We start from the raw sequence: 20,924 nt of genomic DNA, 5'->3' as shown, positions 1-20,924 counted from the left end.
GGATCAGACTTAAGCACAAAAAAGTCTGCTTTGAAGTGTCCCTGAGACGCTCATTCCTTTTAAGTCAAAATAACCCTGGGGAACAAGTATCCTTCACAAGATAGGACCTGGAATCCTGGATTCCACACACACCCCGCCAGCCCTTTGGATTGTTTTTATGCTCTGAAAAAGAGTCTTGCCTCCAGAAGAGCTCTGTGACACTTAGCTTTGCCAACAGGGGATTTGCTAATGGCCAAGCTGTATTTTGAACAGAGATTTATGATCACCTTCCCAGTCAATTAAAATTCCTGATATTACTAAAGCGGAATTCAATCAAGGTTAATTGGGGCTTCTGAAAACAGCTTTTCCAAAGGGAAACAATTCTGGGATAGTAGATTCCGGGGGTGGGGATGGTTTGTCAGCTTTAAATAACTCTCAGGACGGCGTGAATAACTTTCACAAATGGAATCCTCCTTCAAACTTTGTTTCTGTTATTACTGTGCCGAACTTTTTTCTATCATAATTTGCCCGGTTGACTAATATTCTTTTTGTAGCTTCCTCTGTAAGGGAAACAAAACAAATCTAAAAAAACCCATAATCCTAACTAAACTTGGATCCCGTCCCCCCATAGGGTTCAATGGTTTGACCCCAAAGAAGAAGGCTCTAGAATGTGAGATTTCAGCAATCATTATGTAGAGAAGTGGGGTTTTACAGTCATTTTTGCTTGTTTCTCCTGCCAAGTGGAGTGACTGCATTTTGAATGACTAGTCAATCTAGATTATTAAAAAATAAAATAAACTGAGGAAGAGGGGGGCAAGTTCTGGTGCAAATGGTAAGCTATTAAAATGCGACTCAGGCTTGCCATTTTTGCCTAAATTTTCTTTTCTTGGTGTCAAGGACTATTGTGACAGTCTGTAGCACACTTGATTGAGCTGGGAAACCACATGGGGCTGTATCACGGAATGCAGAACATGTAGCCTTCTGTGCACAGAGCATTCTCATAGAGGAATGAATAATCATCTCAGCAGTTTGTTTTGTCAGAATCTGCAAGCCATTGTTTACTGTGTGGGGACTAATAACCCAGTGCCAACAAGGAATTAAAGTGGGGGAAAGTGAAGAAAAACAATATGAGGGGGAAAATTGTAACTGCTTGAGGGTTCAATTTACTTCTCACGCCAATTGCTGTATATATGTTGCCAGCTGATGGGGACTTTTTACTAAATGCTGCTTTCTGCAGTTTTCAAGGGTGAATTATCATTTTGTTTTAGTGTTCTATTCGTGCTTTATATTTAAAGAAAGGAACCCAAACCAAACTATAAACCCAGTCTTTGGACACAAGTTCTATAGTGTTTCTCTTTTTCTAAAGGGTAGAGGGAAAAAATTGAAGCTGCCATCAGATATTCTAAAGAAGTTAAAAGGGAAAAATTGGAAATGGAGCATGTAATTAAAGGTGGAAGGACTCTCTGGTGGATAACTACTAATTAATTCTCTGTATTCCTCATGGAAAAGAATTGCATTTGTGAGACTAAGAAAGAAAGAAACTGATGATTGTTTGAAGAAAGGATAATCAGCCACTGATATATTGTATGAAATCTGGTATGTGTTGAAAGACAAGTGTTCTGATATTTACTTTCATTGTGGGATGTGTGAATGTGCAGCATTCTGCAGTACTGCATCTTTCTGAAGAAGCATGTTAGACCAACCTTGTGCAGGTGAGCATGCACATGTGTAAGGAGCAGGCTTGCCCTTGCAAAACATACAGCAGAAAGAACAGAAAATGCAGAACTCTCACATTGGGTATATCAATTGGCAGTAACTCGAAAAGCTTCTTTGCTTTGAAAGTTAGTGAAGCATGAGTTCTGCAGAGTTCATGGAGGCCCAGAATGCATCAATGGTTGGCTTTTTCATGGGTTTGCCCTTCCTACAAACTCCAGGCCTCTATGTATATTTCATCTTTCGTAGGCAATTCAAGTTTAACAGCATCTACTGCCTAAGTTGTCATTTTATGGGATAATAAAAATCTCTCTTGGTAAACCTGTCTTATGAAATATGAAGAAGCAGGATTTCCTGAGTAGTGTGCGGTGCTAACACTGCTAGAAGGGACTGTGTCCTAGATTTGTCTGCACTCACATCTGAAGCAGCTCTCAGAGAGCTAGAGAAATGGTTGGTCCAGAGACAATTCTGCTCTCAGCTGAATCTACCCTACTGACTAGATCAGCTGGGAGGGTTCTGCTCCAAGTGCCGACACCTGCTGAGGCAGGATGGGGCCTTCTCGGTGCCCTCAGGCTGTGGAGCTCGCTCTCAGCTGAGACGTACATGGCTCTGTCTCTCTCAGCCTTTAGGAGGAAAATGAAGACTGCCCTTTTTATCCAGGCTTTGGGCTGCTGAGCTGTCCTTTGCTCTTTTTAAACTTCTAGCTGTATTTGTTTTGGTTTTATGTTTTTATTGAATTGTTTTTATGTTGTTGTTAACTGCCTTGGGGTCTTAGGTCAAAGGGCGGCATATAAACATAAATAAAATAAATAATATGTATTAGATTAGACCAGGACTGAACAACTTCAGCTCGCCAGCTGTTGTTCAACTACAACTCTTATCATCCCTAGCCACAATGGCCAACTTGAGGGTCAAAGTTGTGCAGTCCTGGGTTAGACTATTCCATTAATACTAGTAATCCAAGAGAATTTGCTGCCACTCCCCAAACTCACATTTAACCCAAGATAGTCAGGAAATACTTGGAAACAGACAGTAATAATCTGGAACTGAACAGAAATTCAAGCACTGCTTTCTGTATTGACCTCGGGGCATTCTAGATTTCCTGCCCATACTTCTTTATTTATTTATTTATTTATTTAATTTATATACCGCCCTTCCAAAATGTCTCAGGGCGGTTTACAATTAAAACAACTTATAAAACAATGAAAAGCTAAAACAAATTAAAAACAATAAAACAACTAACAATTTAAAAACATTTTAAAACAAAAATTAAACATTGTCCCCAGACCCCAGCTCAAGAAAACACGTGGACTTAGTATAGAAGAAAAGGGCCACAACTTTGTTAACTATTACACAAAGCATGGCAGACTGGAACACCAGGTGATTAATCACCCTTAGAGAACAGTGCGGGCCAATAGAAGCAGGTCAGAACTCTGAAATCCTACCCAGCGCCCTACTGGGCGACACACCCTGGCTCGGGAATGGGCAGGTACACTCCACCCAATTACTTCAAAGCCGACCCCCCCTTCTGTAAGAGAGGATCTGGATACTTCTAGGCATTCGTCCACCCCGGACCGCACAGCCCAAAGGTTGGAGAAGTCCTGAAGCAGGGTTCATGGCAATCATTCTCCCCGTGCCGCACAGGCTACAAAGGAGCGATTAACCAATCACCCCTTTTACATATCCAAGGGTGCTCACCGATGTTCTAACCCTCAAATTACCACCCCGCCCGCACTGTTCCTGCCATTGTGACTGACCTAACTCTAACTACGCACCCAGGACACAGAACGGAGTAGGCGAAAAAAACCCCAACAGTGGCCAATGCGTTGGGAGCAAAAAATTCCTACTCGGCCCCTTCAGGCGGCCAGTCGCTAGACCCGCTCTGTACCGGGGGGGAGGGAGGGGAGAGCTCCTTCTCCTGTGGTTGCCTGGTCCCAACTGAAGAGAGAATGGACAATGAATGAAGAATGAAGAATGGCCAAAAGGGTCAAACGGAACCCTTCCTGGTCTTCGTGCAGGACAGGCTGGGACAAACTCCCTCCCATCTGCACAAGGCGGGGGGGGGGGTGTTAAGTAATTAAAAACCCTAAATCAAATTAAAAATTTAATTTTTTTTTTAAAATTATTTATTTATTTTTAAAAGCCCTGAAAGGCCAGGCCAAACAAATATGTTTTAAGGGCCCTCCTGAAGGCCAACAGAGAACTCGAATTACGGATTTCCGCAGGGAGCGCATTCCACAGCCCCGGAGCAGCCACAGAGAAGGCCCGCCTCCGAGTCGCCACCAGACGAGCCGGTGACAACTGGAGACGAACCTCCCCAGATGACCTTAATGTGCGGTGGGAATCGTGCAGAAGAAGGCGCTCTCCAAGGTAACTTGGACCTAAGCCGTCCAGGGCCTTAAAGGTAATCACCAGCACTTTGTATTCTGCCCGGAAACATATCGGCAGCCAGTGTAATTGTTTCAAAATAGGCGTAATGTGGTCTCTCCGGGTTACCCCAGAGACCAATCTGGCTGCTGCATTCTGAACTAATTGAAGTTTCCGAACTACGTACAAAGGCAGCCCCACGTAGAGCGCATTGCAATAGTCAAGTCTTTGGTAATAGTCTTTGGTAATGTCTAAATTAGCTTTAAATTAGGTTATGGGTAAGCTTTGGAAAGCCTGACTGCAGAACTTCAATGAGTGCTACCAAAGACAAAGCGTTATTCAGGGGAACATAGGGAGCTGCCATATACTGAGTCAGACCACTGGTCCATCTAGCTCAGTATTGTCTACACAGATTGGCAGAGGCTTCTCCAAGGTTGCAGGCAGGAATCTCTCTCAGCTCTATCTTGGAGATGCCAGGGAGGGAACTTGGAATCTAGATATTCTTCCCAGAGTGCCCCCATCCCTAAGGGGAATATCTTACAGTGCTCACACTTCTAGTCTTCCATTCATATGCAACAAGGCAGACCTGCTTAGCTAAGGAGACAAGTCATGCTAGCTACCACAAGACCAGCTCCCCTCTCCTAGAGAAGATGTAAAGATGTAATCCAGAGATGTAAAGTTCAGGCATTAAGAAATATAAGGAGTACATTTCTGGTTAAGGATATGAATTTTTGCTTGCTATATACATCCATTCTCCAGTCAGGCATGAAGCAGATCAGTCTCCTATTCAGGAAGAAGCTAAAGACACTCATTTAGGTTCATGGCCTGTCTTCTTTGTAAAATTTTACTTGGCAATTTAGATGGCTGTCCTCATTAAGCTCATGTTTCTGGGTTGGTCATGGGTGCTATGTGAAAGAGAGCTAATGTTTATTAACTACATAAAATAAAGAGAGCATGTCAGGGGATATACATTTGTGCCTCTACTCAGCTAGAAATTACATTTAGCCTTTCCTTTCCTATCCTTTCTCCATGGAACTAAAGGCAACAGGCATCGTTCTCCTTTCCTCCCCATTTTATCATCACAACAACCCTGTGAAGTAGGTGTGGCTGTGAGATAGTGGCTGGCCCAAGGCCACCCAATAAGCATTATGCCTGAATGGAGAATCTGGGACTCTCTAGTCCTAGTCTGGGACTCTCTAGTCCTAGTCTGCCGCCTTAACCTACTACTACACTCAGAGGTGCACCTAGGCAATTTTGGAGCCTGGACCTAAAGGCCTATGGAGCCCTCTCCCTGCCACTGGAGGCCCCCTCTGCAAGCTAAGCATATCCCCCTACATATACTGTGACACACACAGAGGCAAGTCTCATGATCAGTGAGACCCGCCTTAAGAGGGTTTGTGGGGAGAGCAGGCTTAGCCTGCTCTCCCTGCAGACGATCCCCAGACAGCCCTGGGTGGCCGGATTGGCCGCCTACATGACTACCAGCTCCATCACAGAGCCGGCGGGGGCTGTGGGGATCGGGGGCCATGCGTCCCCCAGAAGTTCCAGGATGCCCTGTGCGAGTGCGCAGAGCATCCTGGAGAGACCTCCAGGGCCGGGAGGCTTGTTTCAGCCTCCCGGCAGGGGTCTCCTCATGTGTAGCCATGGTGCGGAGCTGCGCTGCTGCAATACATGATCAAATAGACAGGGTTAGTAGAACGCTCGCTCCGCTAACCTCATCTAAAGGGAGGGGGAATTAGGAGGGTTTGCTGCTGGGAGCCAAAAGTGGGCTAGGCTCCCTTAGCCCGCTTTTGGTGGATCGTGAGAATTTCCTCACAGTATTTTTTAACACATGGTTTTTGAGGGCTCAAACAGCAGCTGAACTCTCAAGAATTTAAGTATATAAAACAGGTATATTTTTGCAGATATGCATTAACAGAAACATTTCATCACACAACTTAACACTTCCCCCCTCCCCGCTCTGTCTCTAAAGGACCCCGCACAGCTCACAATCTCACTTGTCCACCCAGCACAGTGTGGGCCCATAGTGTGGCACTGCAACTACACCACCCAAGACAGATTAAAGAAGATTTGGGGGGCCCCTAGGAGGTGTGGAGGCCCTGGACTTCGGTCCCGAAGTCCAGGAGTAAGAGCACTTCTGACTACACTATATTGGTTCAGCTCTTAATAACCTACACATTATCTCAAATGATCCAGTCCATGACAAGGAAAGATTATATTGTGTGCCATATCCTTCCATTATGTGAAGGAATGGATGAAATCCAAACCCTTATATAGCAAGCAAGAATGGCTCTGGATAAGAAAAACCCAGAATATTCTGTCTGATGCTATCTTCTCTGTTTGGGAGTGCACATTTAGCCTCCTTTAGATGTCATGGGGAACCTGAGACAAATGCACCTAAGGTTTGCCTCCCCCCTGTGACCTCCGGATGATCAGAACCACAGTTCCCGGACCCAGTCATGGTTCCGATTCTTCCCCCAAATATGGATATGGACCCTCGGCTGGAATTAAGTTTCACTCAGCCAACTGAGGGTTCGTTGCCTCCAGAGTGTCGTCCGGTTTATGCAACTTTCACAAACCAGAGTTAAGGGGAGTAAGCTCCTCCCCCTCTCAATCGCAATTGGCTGCTGAGGTTGTCCTTCTTGCACTGAAGGAAGCTCCTGCAGCCTGTTACTCTAGGACAATAGTCTGGGAGCACCCTGGGGGAATGGTGGCAAACTGCGGGTCCATTGGACCTGCGGTTTGCTGTTATGTCCAAAGGCAGCCTAAGACTACAAAAACAAACAATCCAGGAACAAGATCATCCATCACCAATAGGGCTGCCATATGGGAAAGTGGACAAGTCTCCTGTACCTTTAAGAGATGCACAGAAGAGGGAATTTTGGCAGCGGCAGCTGAAGAAAAGCTTCCCTCTCTGTGCATCTCTTAAATATACAGGAGACCTGTGGACGTTTCCTTATGGCGGTCCTACCCAACAGCCCTGCATCCACCGTTTGCTCTTTGAATCTCCATTAGTAGGAGGTTCATATGGAAAAGAGGACTGGTCTCCTGTACCTTTAAGAGATGCACAGAAGAGGGAATTTCAGCAGTTTCAGCAGATATGTTCCTGTATCGCTTAAAGGTACAGGAGGCCTGTCCTCTTTTCTGTATGGCAGACCTATCTATTAGAAAAGAGAGCATACGGTAGTAACGTCGTCTCTCTCCACTGCAAAACGCCCCACCCCCCATCTATTTCATGCAGGCATGGGTTTGTGCCATTGCCCTCAAAGAGTCATTTGTGAGCAAATCAAAAAGGTTAGGTACGCTTCTAAGTCAGCCCCGTCAACAAGGGCAATCGTGTGTGCTATATCCAAGATCATTTCCAAGGCTGTATGAAGAATGGCCACTAGATGGCAGAAAAGGCTTTTGCAAAACTCTTGGCAGAAAGGTTTTGTAGCTGAAAGTGCTTGCCGCTTAGGGATCTCTGAGAAGAGAAAGACCTTGACCATAGATCCCACATGCACTAATGATTTCATAATGCATCCTACTGACTAGGATGTTGCATTTCTCTTTCTCTTTCTGCCCTCCCTTTAATAATAAAGAAAGGTTCACATTCAATAGAGGAGGCTGTTCATTTTTATCTAGTGTGCTGCCTATGTCAAATTTCCATTCCACAAAGTGAAAAGTTAAGGTTTTCATGTGCACGGATTCAAACGTCCGTTTGATGTCAACAGTATGCTACAGGGCAGACAGTGCGAGGGACTGAAAATGTACAAGCCCAAGGCTTGGAGTTACGGCTGAAGAACATTATTCCTCACACACACAAATGGAAGTTGGTTGTGTGAAATGTGTATGTGTTCTGACACCCTGCAGCACAATGTTGAAAGAGAAAACGTTTTTGCTAAGGATCTGTTTCATTCGGTGGGTATTTTTTTTTTTAACAAGGAAACAAACCCATGGATTTGTCTAGTTGTTGCATATACAAGGGATGTTAGAAGTAAAACTTCTAGAAGACAAAGGTCTTCTTTTTCTTCGTGGCATGTGGTTCCTGTGGTAGAAGCCTGAGAGGAAATGAATGACCAGGATACAGATCCTGCTGTATGATCCCGCTTATATGATCCTGCTGTCACATGCAGCTCTGTTTTTGTTAGTTCTTCTCTTTTGGTGACCTGTGAGGAGTTCTAGTTGGAGATGTGACTCCACAGGCATCGAATCTTAACACCAATAACTCCTACTGACCACTAGAGACATCAGGTAGATGTCAGGTAGGTAGAGAGTTTAGCCCTCTTGTTCTCTCTTATCTCTATCTCTGCTCTATGTCTTGTCCTATTGGTAGACTGATACCCTTAGGACACTGTTCTTCTTTGTTCTCTCTGTTTGTTCTTCTTCCTTTCACCATGTGGTAGCTACTTCAGGGTGCAGGACTTTCTATTCAAGTTTGTAACTTTTAAAATAAGCCTTTACTTGCTTTAGCCCTTAAGCAATACTCACCAGATCTCCTCTATGAGTTCTGTTCTCATCATACTGGGGTTCTCTGCTAAATAAAGGGCTGACTCAAATCCTCACCTACAGTTCTCAACCTCTATATTTGGATTTTTTTTGTTGTCTAACAACCTGAGATCTTCAGATGTTGTTGGACTACAGCTCCCACCACCACCAGGCACAATATAGCTCCCACCACCACCAGGCACAATATAGCTCCCACCACCACCAGGCAGATTTACATGCTGTTTTCTCACATGTAAATCTGCCTGGCTCACAAGGATTTGCACGGAAATTCTGTGTGTGCTTGCCTCCTGTGTGTGTTTGCCTCCCTCTGAGCACCCTCCGACACCCGGACAGGAAAGGACCTTCTCTGTGATCATCCTCTACCAATGGAACTCTGTACTCCAGGAGAAGTGGCTGGCTGGCTCTCTTCCTCCCTTGCAGTGTCCTAGTGCGGGGCGGATCTTATCTGTGGGCAAAGTGGCTTACCTTACATTTCTCAGCCATGTTGTCTCTGCCTCCATTTTGTGTGCCTACTGCCTCATTCTGTTGTTCGCTGTTGCTCTTGCCTGCTGCCTGCTGCTTTAAGAGTAGTGAGGTGGGCAACGGTAGCACCAACCTCAAGGAACAAATGAAAAGCCCCAGATCTTGTAAAATATTAATATTAATAAGGCAGGTGCCAATAAGCATGTTCACTTTTGTTTTGAAAAGTGGGCAGTCCCAGGACTGCCCTATAAACCAAATCAGAGAGGGACTAGGCTTATTGTCTCCTCAGGCAGCCAATCAGAGTGCTCAGAGGATGGAGGAGTCTTTCTTTTAGCTACTCAAAATAATCAAATGACCATTTTGTTTAGAGAGCAGGTAGGTTGGCTGGTTGTTTGTAAGTCTGATCTTTTGCTAGCTTCTTTGTGTTTGTTTGGAGGAGAGGAATGTAACCTCTGTTTTCTTTCTCTTGCTCTCTGATTTGATCTGATCTGTATGCAAAGCATTATGGCTCATTCCCAAAATGATGTGCCATAATACATTGGAAGGAACAGCAAACTGTAAGACTGGACTAATTAGATTAGAAACTGGCACAAGAAGCCAGAAAGTTCTTTTAGGGCATATACATGGATTTCCGAGTCCAAACTGCTTTTCAAATTTGTGCAGAGAATATACTGCCCTATACAAAAAGTCCCTGGGTGGTTCACAATATAAAAACCATTAAAACATTAACATCATTAAAACAATTTTAAAAATACAATACAAACTCTAAATATTTAAAGTTTCAGTTTTTAAAGTTAAGACTTCCAAATAAAAGTGCTCAAAATTGCTGGCTAGGGATGGGTCAGTGTCTTCTCTATTTTACATAGTGTAGTGGTTAGAGTGTTGGATGAGCACCGGGAAGACCCAAGTTCGAATCCCCATTCAACCATGAAACTCACTGGGTGACTCTGGGCCAGTCATGGATCTCTCAGCCTAACCTACCTCAAAGGGCTGTTGTGAGGATAAAAATAACCATGTTCACTGCTCTGAGCTTCTTGGAGGAAGAGTGGGAGATACATGTAATAAATAAATTAAAATTTACATATGTTGCCCAAGTATATTGTTATTTCAGCATTTGAAATCTAGTTGACAGAACAATCTCACGCTCTCCAGCCTGAAGAGTGAATATATGAGAACAAAAGTGTGCCCTCAGTTCTTTTGATGCAATGTTGTAAGTTCAGAGAACATACAGTATAAGCTGCCTTATGGTGCGTTGGACCATTGGCCCATCTAGCTCAGAACGGCCTATACTGACGCCCCCAGGGTCCTTTTCCAGCTCTACCTAGAGATCCCAAGGATGCTTTACCAAGCTATGACTGCGCCTTAAAGGAGCCTTTAACAAAGTACCTCTACCCTCTTTTCCAGTACTCTTTCTAAAATAAAATAACACACATATGCTCTCCCTTGCTACATGGCGTATGCAGCCTTTCATCTTACTTCATATAACACAGAATTCAAGTTTCTCTTGGGCCTAATATGTACTGTGTTTTTGTGGGTCTTTTTGCAGCCTAGAGGAATCTTTATGGCTGTATTATTACTTCTAATTTCTTCTCTCTCTCTCTTTTTCCCTCTCTCTCTTGCACACACGCACTCCAGCACATATTTTATTGACCCTTTCCTATAATTGGCAATACTGTACTCTGTGGAATAACACCCACCCACATTGCTGCAGGCCTTACAGCTTGTGTGTGACACCAACTTTCCTGCTACCTGATATTACAACTGATGGATGTTTTAGCACCTTTCTGAATCTGACACACAATTTGTTCCCAACCTATACAGGATGTTCTGGTAAACAATTTCATTACTTTCTCCTTCTCTGCAGAGACAAACCTTTCTGTTTGATGGAACTGGGGTATGTGATGGACGTTTGAAGAGCAGAAGGTTGAAAGGCTATTTTTTTCAACCCCACACTTTCTTCACCAGCGGGTCGCCATCAACTCCTATACAGCAACAGGACCTCAGGCAACGTTCAAACCGTAAGTAAGTAAGTAAGAAGCAAATCCACTCAATCAGTGAGATAGGAGCCTCATTCAGGTGTTATAAAATTGCCCCACTGTACAGTGGGGTGAAGTGGAAGGAAGTCACACCCCTGCTGTGTCAATGAGCAGTGCCCCCCACTGGTCACATGTACAGTGGGGCTTGTCTGAAGAGGGAAAAGCCCAATGTGTGATGGCAGGCACTTCTGTGATTGTGAGACTGGATCACTCCACTGTATGCATGAGCAGCAGAGTTCATGCATACCTTCCTCCTTCCCCCTTCCTCCCACTGTAAAGTAAAGGTAAAGTGTGCCGTCAAGCTGGTGTCAACTCCTGGTGCCTACAGAGCCCTGTGGTTTTCTTTTGGTAGAATACAGGAGGGGTTTACCATTACCTTCTCCCACGCAGTATGAGATGATGCCTTTTAGCATCTTCCTATATTGTTGCTGCATGATATAGTACCAGCAGGGATTCGAACCGGCAACCTTCTGCTTGTTAGTCAAGCATTTCCCCGCCATGCCATTAGGATACAGTGGGGCAATTTTATAATGTCTGAATGAAGCTGAGGGTAGGATGTAAACAAGAGGTAGGAAGAGACAGGGAGGCCTCTGTGCTGATGATTTGCAATGTGTTTGCTGTGTGTGTGTTTTTGCATGAAGACATCACAGACTGTACCCAGTAGTTGCTCAAGACCTCAGCAGACCTGAGGCAGGGCACGAAATGCTCCCCTCTCTTGTGCACCTCCTCCCTTTATTTTTCTTAGAAGCAGTGGCCATAGCTTTGCAGGAGTGGCATTCTCATGGCCATGTAAAGTGTCAGCATCAGGCAGCAAGTGGCACCCCCCTCCCATCCCAGGCATCACCACCTATACTATCACAAGTCCTTTGCTTTTCTCCCCTTTTACAGGCCCCATATCCCCTGCTGGCCTCACCTCCTGCTTCATCATCTCACTTGTCACCCCCTCCCAGCCTCTCCTTTGGGCACATGCTGCTTTTGCATGCTGTGTGAGGAAATGTGGAGTGTGTATCTAGCAGTAATAGCTTTATGTGCTAGCTTCTTTTCTTCGCTGCTTTGTTCCTAAGTCAGTTCGCTCATGCGGTCTCTCTCTCTCTCTCTCTCTCTCTCTCTCTCTCCCCCCCCCCCACTGTCTCTCAGCTTTGTGTCTGGACAAGTTTGGTGCTTGGAGAGGAGAAACAGTAAGGAGGAGAGAGAGAGAGAGAGAGAGAGAGAGTGTGTTCATGGTAGCGAGAGAAGCAGGGCAATGCCAGTGAGGGGTGGGCAGCATTAGTGCCTACTTTGGCCCAGGGGTTGAGGATCAGTGAGGGCGACAGGGCAGGTTGCTGCTGTTCACCTTAAAAGATGAAAGGCATGCAAGTGGTGTTGGAGGTTGTAATTTTTATCCCCCAGTTAATTAGCACAGCACTAAAGAAGCTACCTACTCCAGTTACAGAGCACAATGCAGAGTTTAGCTGTTGCAGCTACTTAGAGAAGACACATGGAGATTCTTGTAGAATAAAATACTAAGTAGTTTTATTGGTGAAGTACACCTTTGGATAGGAAAGACCTAATCCTTAATCTAAAGAACTACATAATGAATAGGTAGGGGGAGAGAGAAGTCTCCATCTGCTCTCTAAGAGGAAAGGAAGGGATTCTAACTCTCAACAGGAAATACCTGAAGAGTCATATCAGGGGTCATAGTGTAGAGACAGGTAGAACAGCTAGGGAGACCCTTATTCACTCTTGCTACTCCCAATAAATCTAAAATAATAATAATGCCCCTAGTGGTCATTAGGATAGTTGGTACAAAAGGTCGATGCGCTAGAACTCCAAAAAGTGGGCAGTTATATGCATGCATATGCATACATGTACCTCTGCATCCACATCCTTCTTCGCAACAGCAATGGCCTCTGCTTCACTTGACATGTACACTCTCTTCCATTTTCTTTTGGATGCTGGACTGGACTGGTTATGAAAAGGGGAAGGATATGTAGAAGAAATGCCAAAAGAGAAGTAGTGACTGGAGGCAAGGGTGGCAGCAGCAGGAGTCTGTGAAGGAGGAAGATGCGATCTTTGAAGTGGAGAAAACTCTGAAAGGGAGTGACTACCCAGAGCCTTTCCAGACAGGGCTTTCAGCTCTCGGCATATCGGATGAGCAAAGCCATTTTGAATGAAAATCACAGCATTAGGGAAGCAGCTCCTCTCCTCTCTTCTCTGATTTTTCTTTCGTGTATGTTCTCACTGTGCTTTATAGAATTTAAAAAAAAACTATTTTGAAAAACCAGCAACCTAGACACTCCATGAAAAGCAACTCAGTTTAATGTCACAAGTGTCAGGCAAAAACCTTAGCAAGCAGACTAATATTCTACAAAAAAATTTGCTTGAGCATACACAGAGGTTTTAATTGTAGGGTTTTGTAACTTTCAAAGAACAAAACATAGTTTGTTGCTTATCTCAAAACTGGTTTTTCCACTATTTGCATCTGCAGAAGGCATGTAGTCCAAGTTGTCAGGACTCTGTGTATTTTTATTTCAAGGAAATTGGTCAATCCTGTGATTTTTAAAAATAATTTCCCCCTATTGCAGTAAAGCTGCCAGAAAGAGTTATCTCTATCTATAGAGTACTTCACATCTAGTGAAACTGGAACTGTTACATCTGAATAAACAAACAACATTTTAAAATGAATACACTATGCTCAAGTTGGTTTGTCATCCAAAGGGTCTGCATGAGAACTCTGAAACAAGGGCCATGTGTTGTGGTTTTAATCCCCCCACCACAGTTTACGAATGCACTATATATTGTAAGAGATTCGAGATGCCCAAAATTCCTTTGCAGTTTTGGGAATAGATTAGGATCTCAGAATCCTCACATTAACAAGCACTGTGGGTTCTTTTTGATGGTCTTGGCTGTCAAGACTCTCAAGACTCAAGAAAACACAAGGAGAATGAAGGGGTAATTAATCAAAAGGCTTTATTGCTCACCAGATTCAGGTAAATCTCAGCACACAGCATACAGCAAAAATACTTCTCTCCCCCCACAAAGCAATCAGGCAGTTTTAGCTAACAGCTTTAAAAGATTGTCAAAGCCTCTCCTTTCTTGTGGTTTCTCAATCCCCCTGGGGTCTCACCAAAAGTCCTTGTGCTTCCTCATTTCTCTCCTTCTCCTCCTGTGTGATGTGTCCCATTCGAGACCCGACACACTTTGAGTTCTAATCTGAGGTTTTTGTACCTTTCTTTAGATCACCCACCCATCAATTTTTCCATATTTCCCTGATAATAATTGGCCAAAAAGGGGTCTTGACCAATCGACCTATAATTTAATTTGCTATACCTTTGACATTTAATGTCATTGGCCAGAAAATATGACAGACGCAAGCGAAAGGGGCATAAACATGGGAGAGCGACCCCTCAAGCGGAACTCTATGGTCGGCATACTCTCGGCATACTCTCATTTCTAGACTCTGCTTTTCAGTGAAAATGAGGAAGTTCACCTCAGTTGACAGGCTGATTCTCTAAATTTAAACAAAAGGAGAGGTGGGGGCTATCTTGAACAGTGAGCGGAAAGTTACTCACTGGTGGGATGAGGAGTTTGTGTGCTCAACCAGAAAAAGGATATCTAATTTGTACGTAGTTTGGGAGATTTGGGAATTCACCTATGTGACAGCCTTCGCCCATGAGTTCATACCAAGGCCAAGGCCTGAACTGTGTCAAACAATTGGACTCATGTCAAGCCCTTTGGGGACAGGGAGCCATCTTATTTGTTTGTTATTTCTCTTTGTAAACCGCCCTGAGCCATTTTTGGAAGGGGGGTATAGACATTGAATAATAATAATAATAATAATAATAATAATAATAATAATAATAATAATTATTAAGCACCTATCCAGCATAATATGGCTAACTTATTTAAGCACTTATCTAATACAAAAATGACCCTTACTAGGTTTTACAATATCCAAGTTGGTTTTGTGTTTGAACTGTGGAGCAAGGGACACGTCTTGTTCTCAGTTAGTTTGTGCATCGTCAAGAAGCTGTGTGAAATCACTGGGGTTTGTGTGGTCTTTTGTTTGTTTTTAAAATGCAATCTGGCCCACATCTGTGGGTTTGTGGTGAATGATCAAGAAGATGTATGGATCCTTCGGAGGTCATGTAGTCCTTTCCCCCCAAAATGCACTCTGGCCCAGACCTGTGGATTTGTTGTGAAATGTATATTTATCTGGAAAAGATTCTTATTTTGTATGGGGTCCCCATAAGCTCATTAAGTCCATGGTCCAAAATTACCTAGCAGCACATCTGCAGTCAATAAAAGTGCGTTTTCAGAACTTGTGACTTATTTTCCTTAGTGCAGAATTCTAAATCCTCCGCAGAAACAGTAAGAACCTGCTCCTGTTTTCTTTTGGTTTTATGAAAGGAAGGCAATGGAAATGTAAAATCTCATTTAAATGTCTTTTGTTCCATCGTAAATATTTTCTTTCCAGGCACAAAGAAAATGCAATTACATACCCTACTCTCTGTTTTACAGAGCTGTAGGTTTCCACCCCTTTTAAATATTGAGCCCTTGGTAACATTTTGTTAGCTGGACTCAGCCGTTTCCAATATATGGATGCTACCACATTTCAGTGCAGCTTATTTCACTCTGTTCACGTAGCCAAGGTCAGGTGCTGAAGCACGGAGCTCAATCTATTTCACGCTGTTACAGGCTATTGCCCTTTTGTAACAGGACTGAGGGAAGTCATGAGGTAGGTCATGAGATGGAGGATCTTTTGCTGGAAATAATCCATACAAATATGTGAATAAACTAAGTGGCTCAGTTTGCTGCATGGCCAGTTGCTTAACCTTTCCAGCTGTACAATTACTCGCTTGTGGGCATCTACAGGAAGGAAGGTGATATTAGGAGAAACCTTAGCAAGAGCCACAAAAATGGCCACATCTTCCTAACTGCACTGAAGCTATTGAGATGCTAGGGCAGGCCTTCCAAATTTGGGACATAAATCAACAAGCTTCGGGCAGATGAAATAATAATGCGTGTACTGATAGCAAGAATCAATAGCTGACGTTCAGACTCAGTTACTTAATAGCATTACTTAGGCACTACTCTAAAGAACTACTTAATTTCAATAGGACTAGTCAGGAGTAATGTACCCCGGATGTCAGCCACTGTTTATTTTATTTTATTTTTAAAATCTAGAACTTCTGGCAAACATTAAATTTATGTGGTGGGTTTATAAATGGAAATGGGGATTTTATTTCTGTGCCTAAACTCCTACTATCCCCTGTCCCAATGGATTTATTCACATGACTGAAAATCAGCAAAGCTCTAAGATGAATTTGCATTATAGCAGGCCACACCGCTGAGCAATCATCTGATTGGTCTGTCATGTGACATTATTGATTTTTCAGCCTGCAGTGAATAATAATTTTTTTCCAGACGACTGCTTAGCTGTGCAGCTAGCAGTAACATGGAATAAATGCACTACATGGCCAGAGTTTATTTTAAAAGAGCAGCTTTTAAAATGACGCGTGGGGAATAGCTGTCAGGACCTGGGCAGTATCCGGTTTGGCAAATGCCATCCTTTAAAGTGTGAGGATGTAAAGGATTCAGAGAAATCAGAATGGGACAGAGCAGAATCACATAAAGAACAGTCAGAAGTCTGTGCCAGCTGGTCAAAGAGTCAAAAGAAAGATTGCATACACCAGGTAAGAGATTCAGCGTATAGGTGCTTATATGCCAATGCCAGAAGCCTCTGAGCCAAGATGGGTGAGCTGGAGTGCTTGGTTGCTAACGCAAAAATAGATATAGTGGGCATAAAAGAAATGTGGTGGAACAGTGAGAGCCAGTTGGACACTGTTATCTCTGGATATAAACTCTATGGAAAGGACAGAGAGGGGAGCCTTGGAGGTGGAGTAGGACTCTATGCTATAGAAGGGATAGAATCTCACAAGGAAGAAAACCTAGGGGGACTGGAGTCCTCCACAGAAACCCTGTGGGTGACAATACAAGGCTTGAAAGGAAATGTGCCACTGGGGATAGGCTATCGCCCTCCGGATCAAAATGTTGACAGGTCCTGGGAGTTGCAGGAGGAAATCAGGGAGGCGTCAAGGAGAGGCAAGGCAGTAATAATGGGTGACTTCAATTACCCACACATGGGCTGGGTAAATTCACAGTCAGGTAATGACAGAGAGGTCACATTTCTAGATATGTTGAAGGCTGTGCCCTAGAACAATTGGTCTTGGAACCAACCAGAGTGAAGGCGACCTTGGACTTAATCCTGAGTGGTATTCAGGACCTGGTGTGGGATGTCAGTGTCATCTACCCTTTAGGGAAGAGTGACCATAGTGTGATTAAATTCAGCATACATGCGGGGAGAGAATCACCAAGGAGGTCTAACACAGACACTTTGAATTTCAGAAGAGGAAACTTCTCCAAAATGAGGAGTATGGTGAAAAGAAAGCTGAAAGGGAAAATCAAGAGAGTCACTTTGCACCAGAATGCATGGAGTTTACCAGACTTTTCGGGGATGGAGGCTAAAGAACTGAGTCAGATAGACGTGACAAGAGATGAAGTTCTAAATTGTCTGGAAAAAATGAAAGCTAGCAAATCGCCAGGGCCAGATGGCATCCATCCAAGAGTCCTCAAAGAACTCAAATGTGAAATTGCTGACCCCCTTGCTAAAATGTATAACTTATCCCTGCAATCAGGCTCTGTAGCGGAGGACTGGAAAGTAGTAAATGTAACACTGATTTTCAAAAAGGGATCCAGGGGTTCACACGGTTAAGGGTTTTCTCCATAGGGAAGAATGGAGGTTTCAGCAGCCCCATAACTGCACTTTGGGGGCGCTGGGGTGGCCCAGAGCGAGTGGTGGTATAGTGCACAGAGGGTGCCAGCCACTCCCATGGGTTGCTAACCCATGGGGTAAAGGGTTTTGTGTTTCTGAGGTGTTCTGAGTGTAGATTCTCTAGTAGCAAATGAGAGTGATTCATCGTTTGTCTTTTAAAATCTCATATGCTTCCAGAGAATCTGTACTCTTGCACCCTCTGTGCATGACACCACCACTCGCTCTGGGCCACTCCAGTGCCCCCAAAGTGCAGTTATGGGGCTGCTTAAACCTCCATTCTACCCTATGGAGAAAAACAAAGACGCTTAAACTTCAAAAATCACTTAAAAATCAGCCCTTTGCCCAATTCCTTTGAAATAATTCTGGTAGCTTCCTTGCCCCCCTTGGACACTACCACCCTTCGCACTCTGCTCTAGGCCATCCCTTTTCCCTCGACATGAAGTGATACATTTTCTGAAACCTCCATTCTTCCTATGGGGAATTCAAAAATACTTTAAAAATTCACCAATAATTGGAGGAGTGTCCAATTGCCTTGGGGTTTGGTGGGTGGTAAGCACCCCTGGGTGCCTAACACCCACCCCACTTTTGTGTCCCTAGGTGCTCCACAATAGGGGATAATGGGCTGGTTCAAGTACTATTATACCCTATGAGAAAAATAATTACAAATATTTCAAAAATTCATAAAAAATCATAGCAGTGTCTGATTGCTTCTGGGTTTGGGTGGTAGTTGGAACCCATGGGTGCTCAACAATAGGGAATAATGGGCTGGTTCAAGTCCCATTATACCCCATGAGAAAAATAATTAAAAATATTTCAAAAATTCATAAAAAATTGTACAAGTGTCCGATTGCTTTGGGAGTTGGGTGGTAGGCACCCATGGGTACCGACTACTACCTCACCCACTTTGGGAGGTTCAAATAAGTTCTAACTAGTTCAAACTGGTTCAAATTTTAACTGAACCAGGTGTGGGGTTGTTTTTTTAGCAAAACCAAAACCGAACCTCCCCCTCCTGGTTAGAACCTGGTTCAAATTTGAACCGAACTTGGCAAACCAGTTTCGTGCACATCCCTAATAAGGAACAGTTAGAGATTGGTATATTTGGTTTCAGTGGGCTGCACAGGGCAGATGCAGGCCACTGTTTTCTTCCTAGAACCTCTAAGGACTAAGCAAAATGTTTCAAAAACAGGCCTATATATCAGAATGCAGGTTGAGCTGAAGAGCTGTAATGGGATGTATATATAGGAGTGTGTGTGTGTGTGTGTGTGTGTGTGTGTGTGTGTGTTGGTTACCCTAGTAACCAGGCATGGAAAGTTCAGAGGGGAATGGATTAAAAATAAAGGCAGTTGAGACAGAAAGAGAAGGAAGAGAGTTGGATTTAGTTGTGTGGGAGTAGAAGTTGTTTTGGGCTGAGGGTTGAGAGATTAGTTTGTGTGTTCTGAAATGGAGAGATTGTTAGGGGGTGGGGGTTGTGTGGAATTTGAAGAGTGAATGTGTGGAGGCCGGAGAACCAGCAGTGTTCTGGGCACCTCCTAATAATGGACAAGAAGGTCTGGAAGAATTCACTTAGTTTACAAACCCAATTTTAATTCCCTCCGTCTCAGTTATCTCACCTCCCTATATGTTACATTTTATCCATATGAAAAGAAACACTCAAAGTTGAACAGCAGATGTACATAGTAACTTGGCAGAGAAGCTTGTGTGCAAAGCATCTGCTTTGCAGAGATCTTTATTCAAATCCGTAAATAATAAACTTATTCTTGTTTTCATTTTATACCTCAAATTTTGTTTCAACATATACGCCTATCCTGTGCTTGCGAGGCTACACAGCCAAAGGTGTTGAGTACCGAGACCAGGGTAACCAGAATTTATATGGTGGCAGCGAGGGAAAGTAAAAACTGAATGAATTCCCAGAACCTGGAGACTAAACTGTCACAGAATAAAAACAAATCACCTTCCTGGAATTGAGAGGGGTGTCACGGAGGGACCCTAACAAGAGCTCCAAAGTGGCTGGCAGGGGATCCTATAGAAACATTGAGTAGAAGTGGAGTGTTGAATCTAGGGATGTGCATGGAACCATGTCTGGGCAGTTTGGAAGTGGTGAGGCTGGAGCTTTAAGGGCGGGGGGAGGGTGCACAGCAGATTGGCACGCGTGCACACGCGTGCCCAGTACTTCCGGCCACTTCCATCCAAGGATGGCAACGGGGCGACAGAGGTACGCTGCTGCCCCGATGGGCTTTTTGGAAAACTGATGCTGGTGGGGGGAAAGTGGCAGGAGGGGTAAGTGACTCTCCCCTGCCCTTAAAGCGCCACTCCCCAGCGTTGAACTTCGAACCTTGCCATGTTCGAACTGGTTTGTAGGCCTGTAAAAGGGACTCCAAACAAGTTAATGCACATCCCTAGTTGAATGCTTCCAACGTCTGCTCGTTTCATCTAACATTCCCTCCTTTATAGGCTACTTCCCATGCAGCTGGGCTAATTTCCATTCTCAATACCCAAGTGAGAGAGATGTGGCTGGAGGGAGGAGTGTGAGGGAGGAGGACTCGTGGGTTGGGGATGCATTCGGTAGCTCTCCTGTTTACTTGAAATCACTTGCCCACCCTGCTATCTGCTGCACAACCCCCATTCTGATACTCAAATAATTCATCTAATATAATTCTAATGCATTATATACACAGATATAATACATTATATCTAATAACATATGTTACAGTTAATAAACTATTACATAGTTCAACCCTAAAACTCTAACTGCAGACTAGATACTTTGGCATTACCTGGCTTTCTGTTGTTTACATGGCTTATCTGGTTTTCAAATATTATGCTTTAAATTGGTAGAGTATTTATTATATATTTTTATATGTTGTATTAAGAATTTTGTAAAAGAGAAGCAAGGAAAACTTAAATTTAGAAAATTTTTTGGATCTGGGTATTGTGAGATTTTATACACAATGGAAGCTGTATGTGTGCAACAGCTTTTTAATCTGCTGCTGTACATCATGGTAGGAATATCCTGCTGACTTCTTCAAATGATAGTATGTAACATGAATAATAATTGTTAATAGGGT

The 20,924-nt window shown here is 43.7% G+C and overlaps 1 long non-coding RNA gene across 1 annotated transcript in view; it reads left to right on the top strand.

The window, feature by feature from the left end:
- The window catches only part of LOC128328519 (uncharacterized), a 61,284-nt gene extending 47,729 nt beyond the window's left edge, over positions 1–13,555 (top strand). The window contains exons 2-3 of the long non-coding RNA XR_008309268.1: positions 10,874–11,027; positions 13,004–13,555. This is a non-coding gene — a long non-coding RNA (uncharacterized LOC128328519). The remainder of the gene's footprint in view (positions 1–10,873; positions 11,028–13,003) is intronic.
- The last annotated feature ends 7,369 nt before the right edge of the window (positions 13,556–20,924 follow it).

The sequence above is a fragment of the Hemicordylus capensis genome, chromosome 5 (assembly GCF_027244095.1).
Source record: "Hemicordylus capensis ecotype Gifberg chromosome 5, rHemCap1.1.pri, whole genome shotgun sequence".
Taxonomy (NCBI): domain Eukaryota; kingdom Metazoa; phylum Chordata; class Lepidosauria; order Squamata; family Cordylidae; genus Hemicordylus; species Hemicordylus capensis.
The sequence above is the reverse complement of the archived record's forward strand: the minus strand, read 5'-3'. Positions and strand labels throughout refer to the sequence as shown.